The sequence below is a fragment of the Erinaceus europaeus genome, chromosome 14 (assembly GCF_950295315.1).
Source record: "Erinaceus europaeus chromosome 14, mEriEur2.1, whole genome shotgun sequence".
NCBI classification, from domain to species: domain Eukaryota; kingdom Metazoa; phylum Chordata; class Mammalia; order Eulipotyphla; family Erinaceidae; genus Erinaceus; species Erinaceus europaeus.
In genome coordinates, this window is record NC_080175.1 from 89,271,731 (window position 1) to 89,291,001 (window position 19,271).

The window sequence follows — 19,271 nt, forward strand, 5'->3', positions numbered from 1 at the left end:
ACTACACAGTACCATTTCAGATAGCACACTCTCTAACAGAGTTACAAATCCTATATATAGGGTGGAATTCAGAAGATTGGGTACATGCACATACATATATCCATAAGTTAGAGGCCACTAGATACCTCAGAGTCAGTGTTTCCATGACCATGGAGTGTGAGTTCAGAATGAGAGGGACTTTGAGGTGATAGATTTCTGTGTTAAATATGTGTATACATGGACTTCGGGTAAGATTGATGTTAATTGCATTTATATATTTTCTTCAAGTTTGGGAGCTGCTCTTTGCACTAATCCCATTTCTATTTCTCTGCTTAACTCTTACAATATCCCTGGTCTATCAAGCTCAAGCAAAATTACTAAAGTAATGGGCCCTTTAGAACATAAGTAAAAAAAAAAAAAAAAAAACTTCCTAACTTCTTTCCACCCTAAAATTTTTATTCTCACATACTCTATTTTAATTTTGGTTCCTGTTTATTGTCCTGCTACATATATTAACTGCCTCTCAGCCACCAACTTGTAGGTGCTCCTATGATTCCATCTGGACCTCTCTAAGTGGATAACCTCACCAATGTGTCCTAAAACCTCACCTCTCCATAGCCCTACCCTACTGGGGAAAGATAGAAACAGACTAGAGGCATGGATCAACCTGCCAGTGTCCATGTCATGGGAAGACACAATTACAGAAGGCAGACTTCCCATTTTCTGCACCCCAAAGAGAATTTTGGTCCATACTCCCAGAGGGAGAGAAATAATAGGGAAATATGACTATAGGACTCTGAAATTCAATTCAATCAGGACTCAGCAACAGAAGAGGACATTTGGAAAGACACTCAGAAGTAGTAGTAGTTATATGTGTGACATAGAAAGGAAAGGAACACAGGACCACAAAAAAACTGAGCAAAAAGATATAGATAGATAGACACAGATATAGATAGACAGATATAGTGGGCCCTATCCAATGGTTCCAGGACTGGGGGAAGTAGAGGCTCTATAGTGGAGATGTGAGGTTCCTGCTGTCTTAGGGTTTCAAAAGACAATTGATAGTTAATTTTATCATCACATTATTTGGTAATTGGGTTAACTTTGAAAAGTTCTTTTGTTAGGGTTTGCTGTACAGTATCCAGTATCTTGTATATAGCTATGCTGTTGGTTGCTTCTGAACTACTTGGTCTAGGCTTTTGAGAGAATCTACATATCAAATACACAGCCTATATATTAAAAAGATTCAGTTTGTGTTTATGCAAACACTAAATCTGAAGAAGAAGACATCCAGAAATCACTCCCATTTTTTGTTTCAGCAAAATCAATCAAATACCTAGGAATAAAGTTGACCAAAGAAGTGAAAGACTTGTATGCTGAAAACTATGAGTCGCTACTCAAGGAGATAGAAACTGATACCAAGAAATGGAAAGATATCCCATGCTCATGGATTGGAAGAATAAATATCATCAAAATGAATATTCTCCCCAGAGCCATATACAAATTTAATGCAATACCCATCAAAGTTCCACCAAGCTTCTTTAAGAGAATAGGACAAACACTACAATCATTTATCTAGAACCTGAAAACACCTAGAATTGCCAAACCCATCTTAAGGAAAAGAAACAGAAATGGAGGCATCACACTCCAGACCTTAAACTATATTATAAAGCCATCATCATCAAAACAGCATGGTACTGGAACAAAAATAGGCACACAGACCAGTGGAACAGAATTGAAAGCCCAGAAATAAATCCCCACACCTATGGAAATCTAATCTTTGATAAGGGTGCCCAAAGGATTAAATGGAAAAAGGAGGCTCTCTTCAATAAATGGTGCTGGGAAAACTGGGCTGTAACATGGAGAAGAATGAAATTGAAACACTTTACCTCACCAGAAACAAAAATCAACTCCAAATGGATCAAAGACCTAGATGTCAGAACAGAAACAATCAAATACTTAGAGGAAAACATTAGTAAAACAGTTTCCCACCTACATCTCAAGGACATCTTTGATGAATCAAACCCAATTGCAAGGAAGACTAAAGCAGAAATAAACCAATGGGACTACATCAAATTGAAAAGCCTCTGTCCATCCAAAGAAACTATCACACAAACAAAGAGACCCCTCACAGAATGGGAGAAGATCTTCACATGCCAGACATAAGACAAGAAACTAATCACCAAAATATAGAAAGAGCTCAGCAAACTTAGCCACAAAAAAGCAAATGACCCCATCCAAAAATGGGCAGAGGATATGAACAAAACATTCACCACAGAGGAGATCCAAAAGGCTAACAAACATATGAAAAACTGCTCTAGGTCACTGATTGTCAGAGAAATGCAAATTAAGACAACACTAAGATACCACCTCACTCCTGTAAGAATGGCATACATCAAAAAGGACAGCAGCAACAAATGTTGGAGAGGATGTGGGGACAGAGGAACCCTTTTACATTGCTGGTGGGAATGTAAATTGGTACAGCCTCTGTGGAGAGCAGTCTGGAAAACTCTCAGAAGGCTAGACATGGACCTTCCATATGACCCAATAATTCCTCTCCTGGGGTATACCCCAAGGACTCCATAACACCCAACCAAAAAGAGGTGTGTACTCCTATGTTCATAGCAGCACAATTCATAATAGCTAAAACCTGGAAGCAACCCAGGTGCCCAACAACAGATGAGTGGCTGAGAAACCTGTGGTGTGTATATACACAATGGAATACTATGCAGCTATCAAGAACAATGAACCCACCTTCTCTGACCCATCTTGGACAGAGCCAGAAAGTTATTTTAAACAAAGGCAAAGGAATAAAAACATTAAAAAAAGACTACCACAACCAGATGGCCAAGCATAGCAAATCAGTAGTATGTCAATAACTACTTTGCAAGGACACATCAAAAAGGACTAGCTACTTACATCCATTGTGTACATAGATGATTCCCATGTAGGTAAGACAAAAATAGTGTACTTTTTATTGTGATTAATGCTCTCCTCAAAGTTGCTAGTACCATTTTGAAGTTCATTTATATAAAGGTATGGAAACAGATGTGTCAGGAACATCTGAATTCTGTGCTAAATCAGCTATGAATTGAAACACAGTGCATATGGAATTCAAACTATACATAAAACAAAATGATAGAGTACAGTCAACTCTTAATTTACTAAATAATAGAACAAATCTCTCCATCTTGATATTCATTGTAAGTATATTTCCTTTAATATTAAAAATGATTAATAGAAAGTAAATCATAACCCCCCCAAGTCAGCCAATGCCATTGTCATGGCAAACAAATGATATTGAAAAGAACACAGGAGTTCATTTTGACACGGATATAAGTTGATTAATAGTAGCCATAACTGACCCAATACAAATTTTTATCAAAATATTTACTTCCAAATAACATTTCTGACATATTTCAGAGAGGTTTCTAGTCAAAATAGGTCACCCATAGCTAATTATATGGCATTTGTCTTTGTGCATATATTATGATTGGCAAGCTGCCAACAGGCATGTGTAAATAATGAGCAAAGTGATGAATTTAAAAAAAACAACAACTCTAAAGCCCTGGCCCAGGCTTCTGTTTTAATGGCAGTATATTAACTTCCACACCTGATCCGCATTCTGATAATCCTAAAGTATTTTCACCACATTTACACTTTCAAATATTAACATTAGTAATATAAAAAAGGATTAGAACCCTCTTGGAAAAATAAAAGATTAATTTGACTTAAGAGTTATTTGCTTTAATAAAGTTTTACTTCTTAAATTTCTTCTAATATTTTTTTTCTCTTTAACCTATTTCTTTTTTTTAAATTTTTTATTTAAGAAAGGATTAATGAACAAAAACATAAGGTAGGAGGGGTAAGAAATATTCAACGTTAGTAATAACCTCTAATATATTTTGAACCATTAATACATATTGCAGAGCTACATTTTTAAAGAGAAATAATTCCATCCCAACTAATTACACTTTAAAAAATTCATTTAGAGACAGTTGTTACTACATCTCACCAGCATTATTAAGTCTAGGTGTTTCTCCTTTGCCCAAAAAGTTACAATTCTTTTTCATTTTTAAAATAATACCTAAACACTGAACGAACTTAATTTTTCACAGGCTTTGTATTATTGAAAAAAAATACATCACATTATTTAACCTTTATTATATCTTGATCTTTTTCTTTCTTATGCATAATAAAACTTTAGATCCATTTGATATTTATAGACTATTTGGCTTAACTTTTTGTATAAATGTTCACCATAAATTTTAACCTTTTTTTTTAAAAAAAATTTACTTTGAATTGTACTTAAATTTAAAGGACAATCAGTCCAAAGAATGTATTTCAGATATGAATCCTATCCATCACTTCTGTACTACATTACTGTAATTTTCTCTGCCCACAGGAAAGGCTGTTGATCATGTATAATACTTTCAAATCAGGGTCAAGTTTGGCCTTACATCACTATCTTCCCCATAATGTGACTAAAAATAAGACTACCAATGGATTGAATTGTGTGCTTTGACCCAGCTATTTAAAACTGGTTTTCTTAAGAGTTATTCAGAGAAATTTTCTTTCTACACATTTCTAGGCTGACTTCATTAGATTTTGATCCAATATGTCTGGGTGTTTGTATTTTTGTAAAATCCCCAACTAATTCTTCAAAAGTCAAATTGATACATATCTAAGGCCAGAATTTGGGAATATCTGTTCTGAAACATTCACATCAATGATTCTCTCATCTTTCTTGTACAAATATCTTTATATATTTACATATTCACACAACTTGGAATTTGTTATTTGCTGACAATATTATGGACTAAATTTTCTTTAGTAAAACAATACTATTTTGAATCTTAAACACCAATATAAATATATTTAGAGATATAACTCTATAGAAGTGACCCTGTTAGATATCATTAATATTTTTTTAACTTTATTTAGATCTAGTTAGAGAGACAAATACCAAAGCAGTGCTCAGCTCTGGCCTGTGATGTTTTGGGGATTGAACCTGACACCTCAGAGCCCCAGGGACAATAATCTTTTTTGCATAACCATTATATTCTCTCCCCTGTATGAGAATAATTTTCTTATAATAGTAGAAAATCCATTCTTTCTTAGCAAGTCTATGCTTCGAAAAGGTCATATGAAACTCAACATGAGGCAGATACCTGAAACTCAGGAAGAGAGATCTGGCCAAAGCTTCATTATTCTGACACATGAATCTTGAGATTCTAGTCTCCAGAACTGTGGGAGAAATATGTCCTTGTCACTTATGTTACCATTCTATGATATTTTGAATGCCATCCTAAGTTAATAGAAATAATACATTCATTGAATACTTCTATCATTCTTTGTTATTCTTATGATCCTATTATTAGTAAGGCATTTCATTGTTTAAAAAATGAATACTTCCCTTCTTTTAATAATCGAGAGTGAGGAAAACACAAACGAAAATGGATAAAAATAAAAACTTGTTAAAGAGATATTAGTCAAGAAAATATATCTTGAGCAAAATGGTCAAAATGCACAAATTACCAGCAATGAGATAATTAAGTACAGGGAATAAAATATGCAAGATGACTATAGTTAGTACTGTTTTATACTATGATTGAAAGTTACTGCAAGAGTAAATCCTGAAACTTCTCTTCATAAGGAAAGCAACATTTTTCCTAATTGTATGAAATAATTGATGCTTACTAAACTTATAACAGAAATCATTTCACTATATGTTCATGTGCCAATTCATTTTGCTGTAAACCTTTATACAGTGTTGCTTGTTAATTACATGTCAATAAAATAGAAGAAAAGAGAATAAAACTATTAATACTATGGGGATCAAAGATTCTTATTTTTTAAATGTTTATTTATAAAAAGGAAACACTGACAAAAACCATAGGATAAAAGGGGCAAAACTCCACACAATTCCCACCACCAGAACTCTGTATCCCATCCCTTCCCCTGATAGCTTTCCTTTTCTTTATCTGTCTGCGAGTATGGACCCAGGGTCATTATGGGGTGCAGAAGGTGGAACATCCAACTTCTAAAATTGCTTCCCTGCTGAACATGGGTGTTGGCAGGTCGATCCATACTCCCAGCCTGCCTCTCTCAGGTTTCTGGGGAAGCGGGGCTCTGAGACACATTGGTGGGGGTCATCTGTTCAGGGAAGTCCAGTTGGCATTATGATGGCATCTGGAACCTGGTGGCTGAAAAAAAAAAGTTAACATATAGAGGCAAAAAAATTGTTGACTAATCATGAAAGTAAAGCTTGGAAAAATTCATATGAAGAGTTAGGGGGTCTCTGTTTTGTAGATAGTTAGTAGGTCTATTTTAGTTATATTCCAAAAAGCCCATGACTATACTAGTTTTTTTTTTTAATTTTTTTTTATTTTTAAATTTTTTATTTAAGAAAGGATTAGTGAACAAAAGCATAAGGTAGGAGGGGTACAACTCCACACAATTCCCACCACCCAGTCCCCATAACCCACCACCTCCCATGGTAGCTTTCCCATTCTCTATCCCTCAGGGAGCATGGACCCAGGGTCGTTGAGGGTTGCAGAAGGTAGAAGGTCTGGCTTCTGTAATTGCTTCCCCGCTGACCATGGGCATTGACTGGTCGGTCCATACCCCCAGTCTGCCTCTCTCTTTCCCTAGTAGGGTGTGTCTCTGGGGAAGCTGAGCTCCAGGACACATTGGTGGGGGTCTTCAATCCAGGGAAGCCTAGCCAGCATCCTGGTGGCATCTGGAACCTGGTGATTGAAAAGAGAGTTAACATATGAAGCCAAACAATTTGTTGAGCAATCATGGATCCCAAGCTTGGAATAGTGGAGAGGAAGTGTTAGGGAGGTACTCACTGCAAACTCTAGTGTACTTCTGCTTTCAGGTATATATTTTGCAGTAGTTTATGGATACGTGTGCACATAAGCTCTCTCTCACAGAAACTGGTGTATGTCTAGGTTATGGGACTTTGTTAGAAAGTGAACTACCTGAGATGAAATTAGAGTGTACTATTAAAGGAAAGGTCTCACCCGAGTAATGAAGCTGAAGGGTTGTCATTCCACACGTGAAGTCTCTGGATACAGTCTGAGGTGAAGCATGTTGAGATGGCAATCGATGCTTTGGTTAGGTTGTGATTGGCGGATGCAATATTATTTGGTTTGGATTGGGAGATACATACAGGAAAGTGGGCCCTATCCAAGGGTGCCAGGACTGGGGGAAGTAGGGGCTCTATAGTGAAGATGTGAGGTTCCTGCTGTCTTAGGGTTCAAAAAGACAATTAATAGTTGATATTATTATCACATTATTTGTTAATTGGGTTAACTTTGAAAAGTCCCTTTGTTATGGTTTGCTGTACAGTACCCAGTATCTTGTATATAGCTGTGCTATTGGAAGCTTCTAATCTACTTGGTCTAGGCTTTTGAGAGAGTCCGTATATCAAATACGTAGCGTATATATTAAAAAGATTCAGTTTGTCTTTTGAGAACCTTTGAGACATACAATTGATTTCCCCCTCTCATATTAATTAAGTACTGATTTATATGTCTACATTTTGCTAGGAGTGTACATAAACACCATTCCCACCACCAAAGGACTGTGACCCATCCCTCCCGCCCACTCCCACCCCCCACTGACCCAGGAAGCTACATGTCTACCCCTCACCACTGGGTTTTCACTTTGGTGCCCTACTTACAATTTGATCAGGTCCTGCTTTTAGTTTCCCTTTCAGATCTTCTAAGTCAGCTTCTGTTGATGATTGGGATCATCCCATACTCATCTTTATCTTTCTGACTTAGTTCACTTAACACAATTCCTTCTAGCTCTGTCCAAGATGGGTCAGAGAAGGTGGGTTCATTGTTCTTGATAGCTGCATAGTATTCCATTGTGTATATATACCACAGCTTTCTCAGCCACTCATCTGTTGTTGGGCACCTGGGTTGCTTCCAGGTTTTAGCTATTATGAATTGTGCTGCTATGAACATAGGAGTACACACCTCTTTTTGGTTGGGTGTTATGGAGTCCTTGGGGTATAACCCCAGGAGAGGAATTATTGGGTCATATGGAAGGTCCATGTCTAGCCTTCTGAGAGTTTTCCAGACTGCTCTCCACAGAGGCTGTACCAATTTACATTCCCACCAGCAATGTAAAAGGGTTCCTCTGTCCCCACATCCTCTCCAACATTTGTTGCTGCTGTCCTTTTTGATGTATGCCATTCTTACAGGAGTGAGGTGGTATCTTAGTGTTGTCTTAATTTGCATTTCTCTGACAATCAGTGACCTAGAGCAGTTTTTCATATGTTTGTTAGCCTTTTGGATCTCCTCTGTGGTGAATGTTTTGTTCATATCCTCTGCCCATTTTTGGATGGGGTCATTTGCTTTTTTGTGGCTAAGTTTGCTGAGCTCTTTCTATATTTTGGTGATTAGTTTCTTGTCTTATGTCTGGCATGTGAAGATCTTCTCCCATTCTGTGAGGGGTCTCTCTGTTTGTTTAATAGTTTCTTTGGATGTGCAGAAGCTTTTCAATTTGATGTAGTCCCATTGGATTGTTTCTGCTTTGGTCTTCCTTGCAATTGGTTTTGATTCATCAAAGATGTCCTTGAGGTGTATGTGGGAAAGTGTTTTACCAATGTTTTCCTCTAAGTATTTGATTGTTTCTGGTCTGACATCTAGGTCTTTGATCCATTTGGAGTTGATTTTTGTTTCTGGTGAGATAAAGTGGTTCAATTTCATTCTTCTGCATGTTTCAACCCAGTTTTCCCAGCACCATTTATTGAAGAGAGCCTCCTTTTTCCATTTAATACTTTGGGCCCCCTTATCAAAGATTAGATGCCCATAGGTGTTGGGATTTACTTCTGGGCTTTCAATTCTGTTCCACTGGTCTGTGTGCCTATTTTTGTTCCAGTACCATGCTGTTTTGATAATGATGGCTTTATAATATAGTTTAAGGTCTGGGAATGTGATGCCTCCATTTCTGTTTCTTTTCCTTAAGATGGTTTTGGCAATTTTATTTGTTTTCAGGTTCCAGATAAATGATTGTAGTGTTTGTCCTATTCTCTTAAAGAAGCCTGGTGGATCTTTGATGGGTATTGCATTAAATTTGTATATGGCTCTGGGAAGAATATTCATTTTGATGATATTTATTCTTCCAATCCATGAGCATGGGATATCTTTCCATTTCTTGGTATCAGTTTCTATCTCCTTGAGTAGCGACTCATAGTTTTCAGCATACAAGTCTTTCACTTCTTTGGTCAACTTTATTCCTAGGTATTTGGTTGATTTTGCTGAAACAGTAAATGGGAGTGATTTATGGATGCCTTCTTCTTCAGATTTAGTGTTTGCATAAAGAAATGCCACTGATTTTTGTACATTGATTTTGTAGCCTGATACCTTGCTATATTGCCTAACAACTTCCAGTAATTTTCTACTGGATTCTTTATGTCTTTCTATGTATACTATCATATCATCTGCAAATAGTGAGAGCTTGACTTCTTCCCTTCCAATCTGTATCCCTTTGATTTCTTTCTCTTGCCTGATTGCTATGGCAAGAACTTCCAATACTATGTTGAAGACTAACGGTGACAGTGGACAGCCCTGTCTAGTCCCCGATCTGAGGGGGAATGCGTTCAGCTTCTGTCCATTGGGTATGATGTTGGCTGTAGGTTTGCTATATATAGACTCCAATATCTTGAGGAATTTCCCATCAATTTCCATTTTTTGTAGAGTTTTGAGCATGAATGGGTGTTGGATTTTGTCAAAGGCTTTCTCTGCATCTATTGAGATAATCATGTGGTTTTTGGCTTTGCTTTTATTGATGTGATGAATGACATTGATTGATTTATGGATGTTGAACCAGCCTTGCATTCCTGGGATGAATCCCACTTGGTCATGATGAACAATCTTTTTGATGTGTTGCTGTATCCGGTTGGCCAAGATCTTGTTTAATATTTTGGCATCTATGTTCATCAGAGATATTGGTCTGTAGTTTTCCTTTTTTGTTCTGTCCCTATCAGTTTTTGGTATCAGGGTGATGTTGGCTTCATAAAAGGTGGAAGGGAGTATTCCTGTTTCTTCAATCATATGGAATAGCTTAAGAAGTATGGGTATTAACTGTTTCCTGAAAGTTTTGTAGAATTCGTTTGTGAAGCCATCTGGTCCAGGACTTTTGTTGTTGGGGAGATTCTTAATAACGGTTTCAATTTCTTTGTCTGTGATTGGTGCATTTAGATTTTGTAGTTCTTCTTGGTTCAGTTTTGGAAGTCCATAGGTTTCTAGGAATTGTTCCATTTCTTCCAGATTCTCTAGCTTGGTGGCATATAGTTCTTTATAGAAGTTTTGAAGAATTCTCTGGATTTCTGTGGTGTCAGTTGTGATATCTCCTGTATCGTTTACAATTCTATTAATTTGAGTCTTCTCTCTTTTTTGTTTGGTGAGTCTGGCTAGGGGTTTGTCAATTTTGTTTAATCTTTCAAAGAACCAACATTTGGCTTCATTGATCTTTTGTATGGTTCTTTTATTTTCGATGTTGTTTATTTCTGCTCTAACTTTAGTGATTTCTGTCCTTCTGGTTGCTTTAGGGTTCCTTTGTTCCTCTTCCTCTAAGTCCTTGAGGTGTGTAGTAAGGTCGTTCATTTGGGCTTCTTCTTGGTGTTTAATATGTGATTGTATGGCTATAAGTTTCCCTCTCAGTACTGCTTTCGCTGTGTCCCAAATATTTTGATAGGTTGTGTCTTCATTTTCATTAGTTTCCAGGAACATTTGAATTTCCTGTTTGAGTCAGTCTCTGACCCAGTGGTTCTTAAGGATCATGTTGTTTAGTTTCCAAATTCTATGTCTTTTAATAATTTTCCATTTGTTGTTAAAAGTTAGTTTTACTCCACTGTGGTCTGAGAAGATACCTGGGATGATTTCAATGCTCTTGAATTTATTGATGCTGTCTTTGTGGCCTAACATGTGGTCTATCCTTGAGTATGTGTTATGTGGATTTGAAAAGAAGGTGTATTCCAGTTTTTTTTTTGGGGTGGAGGAGTCTGAAAATGTCCAAAAGGTCTAGTCTGTCAATCTCTTCATTCAATTCTCTTGTATCTTTATTGGTTCTCTGCTTTGTTGATCTGTCTAAGTGTGAGAGTGGGGTATTGAAGTCTACCACTATTATTGTATTACTATTGATGTATTTTTGAAATTCTTTCAGTAGATGCTTAATGTATTTAGATGGTCCCTCGTTGGGTGCATAGATGTTAATAATTGTTAAGTCTTCTTGGCTGATTGATCCTCTAATCATTATGTAATGTCCTTGCCTATCTTTTATTACTTTATTTAATTTAAAATCTATCGTGTCTGAGATGAGAATGGCTGTTCCTGCCTTTTTTTGTGGACCGTTAGCCTGTATGATAGTTTTCCATCCTTTCACTTTAAGTCTGTGTTTATCTTTCTTAGTTTTCTCTAACTCATCCTCTGTCTGACTAATTCTGTTTTCTGCTTCTGTTAGTCTGCTTTCCCTTGCCTCAGCTTCTTTCTTCATTACAGCTATTTCAGCTTTCAGTTCTCTAATTGTCTCAAGATAATCAGTATTTTCCTTGGGGGTCTCAACTGTTGTTTCCCTAATACTGCCATTCTTTCCTCCAATGTTGTTTTCATTTCTGTGATTAATAAGTTTATTATTGCTTGCATACTTTTCTTATCTATGGTTACTTCTGACTGATTTGTGGTTTCTTCTGGGCTCTTGTCTTCATTCATTGGGGTAGCAGTTTTATTTGTTTTTAATCTACCCATTTTTATTTATTTATGTGTTTCTCTCTTTTTTTTATGCTCTGTTGTTCCTCAGTTGTTGTGTTTTGAGCACAAGTAACACTGTACTAAATTCATTTATGACAATTGCACTCACCAGCCTCCGGAATAAGAGTAGCAACTGAAGTAAGTATTGAAGGAGTTTAATCGTTATCAGTTAGCCAAACAATTTCTCCAGTCCGTGAAAAAATAGTAACCAAATCCCAGTGAAGAAAGAGAAAAGAAAGAGAGGATAGCAAGAATAGACAGTTATGCAAATCTACTATCCAGTGTATATTCTAGGGGTAACAAGAGTGTAAAGGGAACTAGAGCAGAGATACACACATAGAGAGTCCACTCTGGGTCAGATTTCTTCCCCAAAGTAATTCACAAATTCAGAAAGGCAAAGAAGAAAGAAGTGTATGACAAGATTAAAAAAAAAGAGAGAGATAGAGAGAGATAAGAGAGAGAAAAAGGAGAAGATAAGAAGAAGAGTTGTAATTAAAGAGCAGTGTGAGGAACTTCCCAAATGTGTATCAGTGAATTAAAAAAAAAAGAAAAACACCCTGTTTGGTGGTATGGGGTATCCTGCTAGTAGCTGGTCCCAGGCACTGCTTATGGGGGGGAGGGGGGCGGCGGGAAGGATGTATGCTTGAAAATTAAAAGGAAGAAAAAAGAATTTTTTTCCCCTACTCTAATTCTTAACCCAAATTAAGTTATAGACGCCTCCTTGTTGTCACCGCTATGGCCCCTTATTGGCTGGCCTGCTAAAGGCAGAAAATCCTATTGTTTACAAGAGATGTGTCCGGAGCTCCAAGGCTAGCCGCTTCTCAGTCCGCCATCTTCCGGGAAACCCCCCCCTCCAGACTTTTTAAAAGGATTTCTCAAAAATGAAAGCTAGCTCCAAGTCCTTTGATCCAATGAGAGCTATACTCAAGAAGTCTTTGGATCCACCCTCAGGGTCGCGGTGGACCCTGGAGACTCCCAAGAGGAAGCCCCCGAGCTAAAGTGCTCTCTCCGGGTCCTCTGCCCGCTGCGCTCTGCAACCGGCGGAGGAGCCGCCTTCCTGGGCTGGCGGAGGACAATGCCCGGCGCACTCGCCTTGCCCGGCGCCGCCTGGGAATTCTGGCGCCCCGCTAGTCCGTGTCACCTTTACTCTAATTCTTAACCCAAAATAAATTGTAATCACTTCTTTGGTGTCCCCCCTTATTAACTGGCCTGCTAGAGGCAGAAAATCCTACCGTTGCCGACGATGCGATCAGAGCACTCGCTGTTAGCGACTTCTCAGGCCGCCATCTTCCTAACTCCCACTGTCGACTATACTAGTTTTTTGGGGGAGAGGGAAGGATCCTGGTTCAAGTTCCCAGATCCACACCTGCAGGGTAGTCGCCTCACATGTGGTGAAGTAGGTCTATAGGTGTCTATCTTTCTCTCCCCTCTCTGTCTTCCCATCCTCTCTCCATTTCTCTCTGTCCTATCTAACAACGACAACAATAATAACTGCAACAACAATAAAAAGGCAACAAAAGGGAAACTAAATAAATAAATATAAAGAAAAAAAGAAATTTCATTCTCTGAATATTAAAAATGGATCTTACAACATCTATAGAGAACTGAGCTGCACCTGCCACAGCCATGACTTACTGAAGAAGATAGTCAAGCACCTGGGAAAGGAGTTCAAGAGTAGCATGTATGTCCACAGCCCTGAGTTCCGACTTCCAACATAACTCTTTTATCTTTATGCTTTTTTAAATAAAAATTTAATTTTAGATAGATGATTTAATTTTAGATAGAGACAAAGAAGCAGAGTGGAGACCATAGCAACAAAGCTTCCTTAAATAGTAAGAGTGAAAATTATTATTATTATTATTATTATTATTATTTAAGCAGAGCAGTGCTAAGCTCTGGCTTATGGTGGCGCACAAGGTATTGAACCTCAGATTTTAGAGTCTCAGGCATGGGAGTCTCTTTTATAACTATTATGGTATCTACCCCCAGCATATTTCCCATTTCTTATGTGATCTAAAGAGTAAAAATATATTTGTATATATTTGAATAGAAGCTTTGTAAAATCTTATTTGAAAAATAAGGTTTGACAATAATATATATGCCTCTTTTTTTTAATGATTTAATAATGATTGAGAAGACTGTAAGAGAAGAGGGGTATAATTCCCGTCACCAGAGTTCCATACCCCATCCCCTCCATTGGAAGCTTTCCTATTCTTTATCCCTTTGGGAGCATGAACCCAGGCTCATTATGGAGTATAGAAGGTGAGCGGTATGGCCTTGAAACTGCTTCTCTGTTGAACACGGGCATTGGCAGGTCAATCTACATTCCCACTCTATTTCTTTTTTTTTAATTTAAGAAAGGATTAATTAACAAAACCATAGGGTAGGAGGGTACAACTCTACATAATTCCCACCACCCAATCTCCATAACCCACCCCCTCCCCTGATAGCTTTCCCATTCTCTATCCCTCTGGGAGCATGGACCCAGGGTCATTGAGGGTTGCAGAAGGTAGAAGGTCTGACTTCTGTAATTGCTTCCCCGCTGAACATGGGCGTTGACTGGTCAGTCCATACTCCCAGTCCCACTCTATTTCTATCTTTCCCTAGTGGGGCAGGGCTTGGGAGGTGGGGTTCCAGGACACATTGGTGAGGTTGTCTTCTCAGGGATGTTAGGTTGGTGTCAGACATTAAGCCAGCCCCCCAACCCTTCCATCCTGCATTGCTGATAGTATGACCTATTTATATAATCATTGTTTTGTCTGAAATATCCCCACCCACTGACCTTTCTATCTCAAGACCCGCCCTGCCTGCAGGGTAACATTAATCCCACCTGCTAAAACCATCACAACAGTTGCTAAGAAAGCTTCCACCTTCCCAGCATGCCTTCTTCCTTTCTCCACCCCCTTTCCTAGCCATTTCCCTTTCTGACTTGTCACTTCTGGTTTTATCTTATAAAGTCACTTCTGTTTCTGGTTTTTCTCTCTTCCTCTCTTCCGCGTCCAACCTAGAGGAGGGCAGATGTGCAGGGGAAGGCAGACACCTGCCATTGCGGTTTTTGGCTCCACATGGCCTAACTGGCTGAAATCACTCCTGACTCTGGGGCTCCCACATGAATAGATTTGTATTGCTACTGCCATGAGCTTGGTTCCTGGGTCACCTCTCCTGCCTGTGACACTAGCCCAGCAGGTTGGCATCATGGTAGCATCTGCAACTTGGTGGCTGAAAAACATTAAAATATAAAGCAGAATAAGTTGTTGAATAATCAGGAATATTGTATCAAATTAATTGTTTCCTCCTGTCATTAAAAAAAATCACAGGAAAAGCTCAATGGACAAGAAAAGATTTACTAGCCAACAGGCAGCTCATAAACTGGAGGATTTATAGGTTACATAAAGAAAGTTTCAAGCAAGAGGAAATGAGGAGGAGGTTGCTTTATATCAAGTGTTGTTATTCAGCACGTGTTCAGCCTAGGAAAAACAATGCATATTTATGAGAGCAAAAATGGGTGTGTTTAGGAAAGAAACATAATAATCAAAAAGCACATGTACAGAAAAAGCAGAGAAATCTCATCAGAAACACACACTGCAGGACTCCATAGAACAGTCTTCATTCATGTGTCTACTCAGCAAAACTCTAGGATCCTTATTATAGAGGTTCTGTCTTCAACTAAGCAAAGTCAGAAGAATAGAGCAGTATGGTTATTCCCAAGAATAAGCTGTAATATCCTCCAAAATACTTTGCTTTTTTTTTTTAACTCCAGGAAGTTCATTCCAATTTTACTGGAGAAAAGAAAGTTACAAAAAGAAATGCCTCCATTCCTAGTGAGATATTTTTGTATTTATAAAATTTAAAATAGTAGGGGACCAGAAGGTAGCACAGTGGGTTAAGCAAACATGGTGCAAAGCACAAGACTTGGGGTGAAGATCCTGGTTCAAGTCCCCAGCTCCCCACCTGCAGGGGGATCGTTTCACAAGTGGTGAAACAGGTCTGCAGGTGTCTATCTTTCTCTTCCCCTCCCCATCTTCCCCTCCTCTCTTGATTTCTCTCTGTTCTATCCAACAACAGTGACAGCAATGACAACAACAATAACAACAACAGTGATAAAGAACAAAGACAACAAAAGGGAAAAAAATAACCTCCAGGAGCATTGAATTCTTAGTGCAGACACTGAGTCCCAGCGATAATTATGAAGGCAAAAATAAATAAATAAAGATGACAATCTAATAACTAGAAATTTTATTAACATATAAGGATGGAATAAAATTTCATATTATTATCATTATTTTTATCATTGCCAAGGCTTTACTACTATGGACAGACTATTTAAGTTACAAAGAAAAAGAGATATAGAAACAGAGAGAGACATCACAGCACAAAATATTATGATGGGCATGGACCCAGGCTCAAGTCTCTGCTTCTCACCTGTGTGTGTGTGGCTAGGGGAATAAGGAGGGCAAGGACTTAACTATGGAAACAGAGCTTTAGGTGTCTCTCTTCCTCTTTATCTCCTCTTCCCCTCTCAATTTCTCTCTATCTTATAAAAAATAAATACTAAAAAACAAAAAAGGGCTATAATTAAAAACAGAATGATCACTGTGTTCAAGAAATTCTATAATAAAAATAGATGAAGATTTCTAAAAAAAAAAAATTCTAAATTTAAAAGAAAGAAATCAATGCAGTGCCACTAAAATCTAAGTAAAACCAAAACAGAATTCAGAGGCTCTTTTTAAATATTTCTTAAAATTCTGATCTTTATTTATTTATGATTGCATAGAGACAGAGAAATTGAGAAGGGGAGAGGGAGATAGAAAGGGACAGAGACAAAGAGATACCTGCAGCCTAGCTTCACCACTCGTGAAGCTTCCCCCCTGCAGATGGGGACCAGAGGCTTCAACACGGGTCCTTGCACACTGTAGTGTGTGCACTTAACCAAGTGCACTACTACTGCCTGTCCCCTCAGAGGCTCTTGATAATGGTGATCTTTTCCCACACATCTCTATTCCCAGATGCCACTACCTCCAGGAAGAATTGAAATAGAATCTACCCATCACAAAACAATTACATTTGAAACTTGCCTTACTTTTCTGCCCAATTACAACAAACAGCAGTTTACTAACTTCCAGCCTAATTTAAACAGGAGACATAGGGAGTACTCACCACTCCAGACAAATGAGAGAGAGAGAGAGAGAGAGAGAGAGATGGAGAGAAAGAACTGAACTTAAACCTGTGTCATGGCCAGAAATATGGCAAAGCAGATGAACTGTGCATGTGCCACCCCCCTCCCCACTTCTTTCCTTTCATTGTTTGCATAGTCCCTCTATTCCAAAGCAAAACTAAACAGAATTAAAGGATTTCCTCTGTCTGCTGAACTAGATTGTCCCAAAGCCCCAAATGAAAGCTTTTTCTTTGTTCCAAATCTACTAGTCTTCATAGAACTAGATAAATATTACTAGTTGTTAGGGTTGCCCAGAATGATTTGACAGCAATTGATGGTTTTATTCACTGGTTTCACTTTTGAGATGAGTATCAGTATGTGAGACACTACTATGAACAATTATAATTGTACATTGCTGGATTCTCTCTGACAGCTTAAAGAGCAATGGACAAATTGGCTTTCTGGTGCTGCCTCTTCCTTAACATTTAAAGAATGAAGCCACTTTAAATTTGACTGTGTACAAGACACAAGCCAAAATGCTTTGGGTAAAACTTAAGAAGACAATGTAAAGCAGACAACTAAGTTTCTGCTAATGAGGGTAGAGGACTACTGTGATTCTTTGGTAAACATAAAAAAAAAATAGAGATATGGTGTATTTTTTTTTTTCTTAAAGCTAACATAGGAGTTATTCTGATTGTAATTTTGTACTAATGCTATTTTACAGCATAGAATTGATAGGATTACCTTTCTTTTTTTTCAGCTTGTTTTTATAATACTCTCATATAATTTAGGATAAAATTATGTTAGCAATGCTCTTTGCATTAGGTTTTGTCTTTTTAACATTTTGTTAGGTGGTAAAATCTTGATCTACTTATTTTCCAACTATTATATATTTTTTCAAGATAAGAGTGAGTAGCTATAGGTAAAAAGAGAATGAAAGAGACCACAGCATTGAAACGTTCTTCAGTGAAGTGAGGGCCATACATGAACCTGGGTCTTGCACGTGACAAAGCACAACACTACTCAAGTGAACAATTTCACTGCTCCCACTTTTTATAAAATAACTTTACTGGAAAAAAAAAAGGTTTATTTACAGGGTTACTCAGTCACAAACTACAGTTCAGATCTTCATGCCAAAACTGTCAGTAAACTTCAAAAATTAATCTTTCACCAAATGATCATCAGGACACTGAGACTCCAGAAAGTACTTTTTAAAGTAATCTAAAAGTAATAAGATATGTCTTAGGGAGTGGGGGTGACAGCATAATGGTTATGCAAACAGACTCTCATGTCTGAGGCTCCTAAGTCCCAGGTTCAATCCCCGCACCACCATAAGCCAGAGCTGAGCAGTGCTCTGGTGTTTCTCTCTGTGTCTCTCTGCATCTCTCAAAAAAAAAAAAAAAAAAAAACTAATAAAAACATTTTTAAAAAAAGATATGGCTTAGGAAGGGGGGAGAAGGCAAGATAATCATTCCTGTTCTTCAAAAAGATAATAATAGTTTGACAATTTAAACATTTAGAAAGAAAAAAATATCAAGCAATACCAAACAGAATTACCTATTTTTATATTCCATATACTTAATAGCTTCTTTGACCCACAGCTTTTAAGTTTTCTGTCTTTGAGTTATTTATCTTGTTTCAGAACAATACCAAATTTATTTTTAGTCTTTTGGAATTGGAGTTTATTGTTGTGTTAATGTTTGACTTGCTATACCATTTAATAGCAGTGGAAGTCTTTTGCATTCATCTCTACCATTATGCCACTGTGAAGGTCAAACATTTTTGGACTGCCACAAATGTACTCTTAATAAGCATTTCTTTCTTTCACCCTCAGGCACTGCGCATAATTCCTTGCCAGTGTCTTCTATCACAAAGATACACCAGGACTCAGAAGTACTTGAAATGAGGAGCTTGCTGGCTTAATGGATTAAACCCTTGACCCTTCACCTCAGAGAACACGGATTAAATTCAAATTTTCAGTGTAAGTGAAGAGATTTATGGAGTTCCTGATATTACTTGTGGTGTGTTCTAGAGTAAGACAGAAGAAAAACTTGTGCAGCAACAAAACAGAGGGCAAAAATCATGAATGTATCTAAAGTATCACTCATCCCCAGATCACATGACTAGATGTGAAATCATCTCATAGATGTCTTTCATCTCTTTACATAATCACCTCTAGTTCCATCTGTTTTGTCCCAAAGAACACAATCATCATACTTTGTAATTGCTGAGTAGTATTCTATGGAATATATAGCCCATAACTTCTTTAGCGAGTAACTTGTTGATGGGCATTTAGGCTGCTTCCACTCTTTGGCTATTGAGATTAATGAAGCTATGGATAAATGCTTAGGAGTGGTATTGCTGAATCA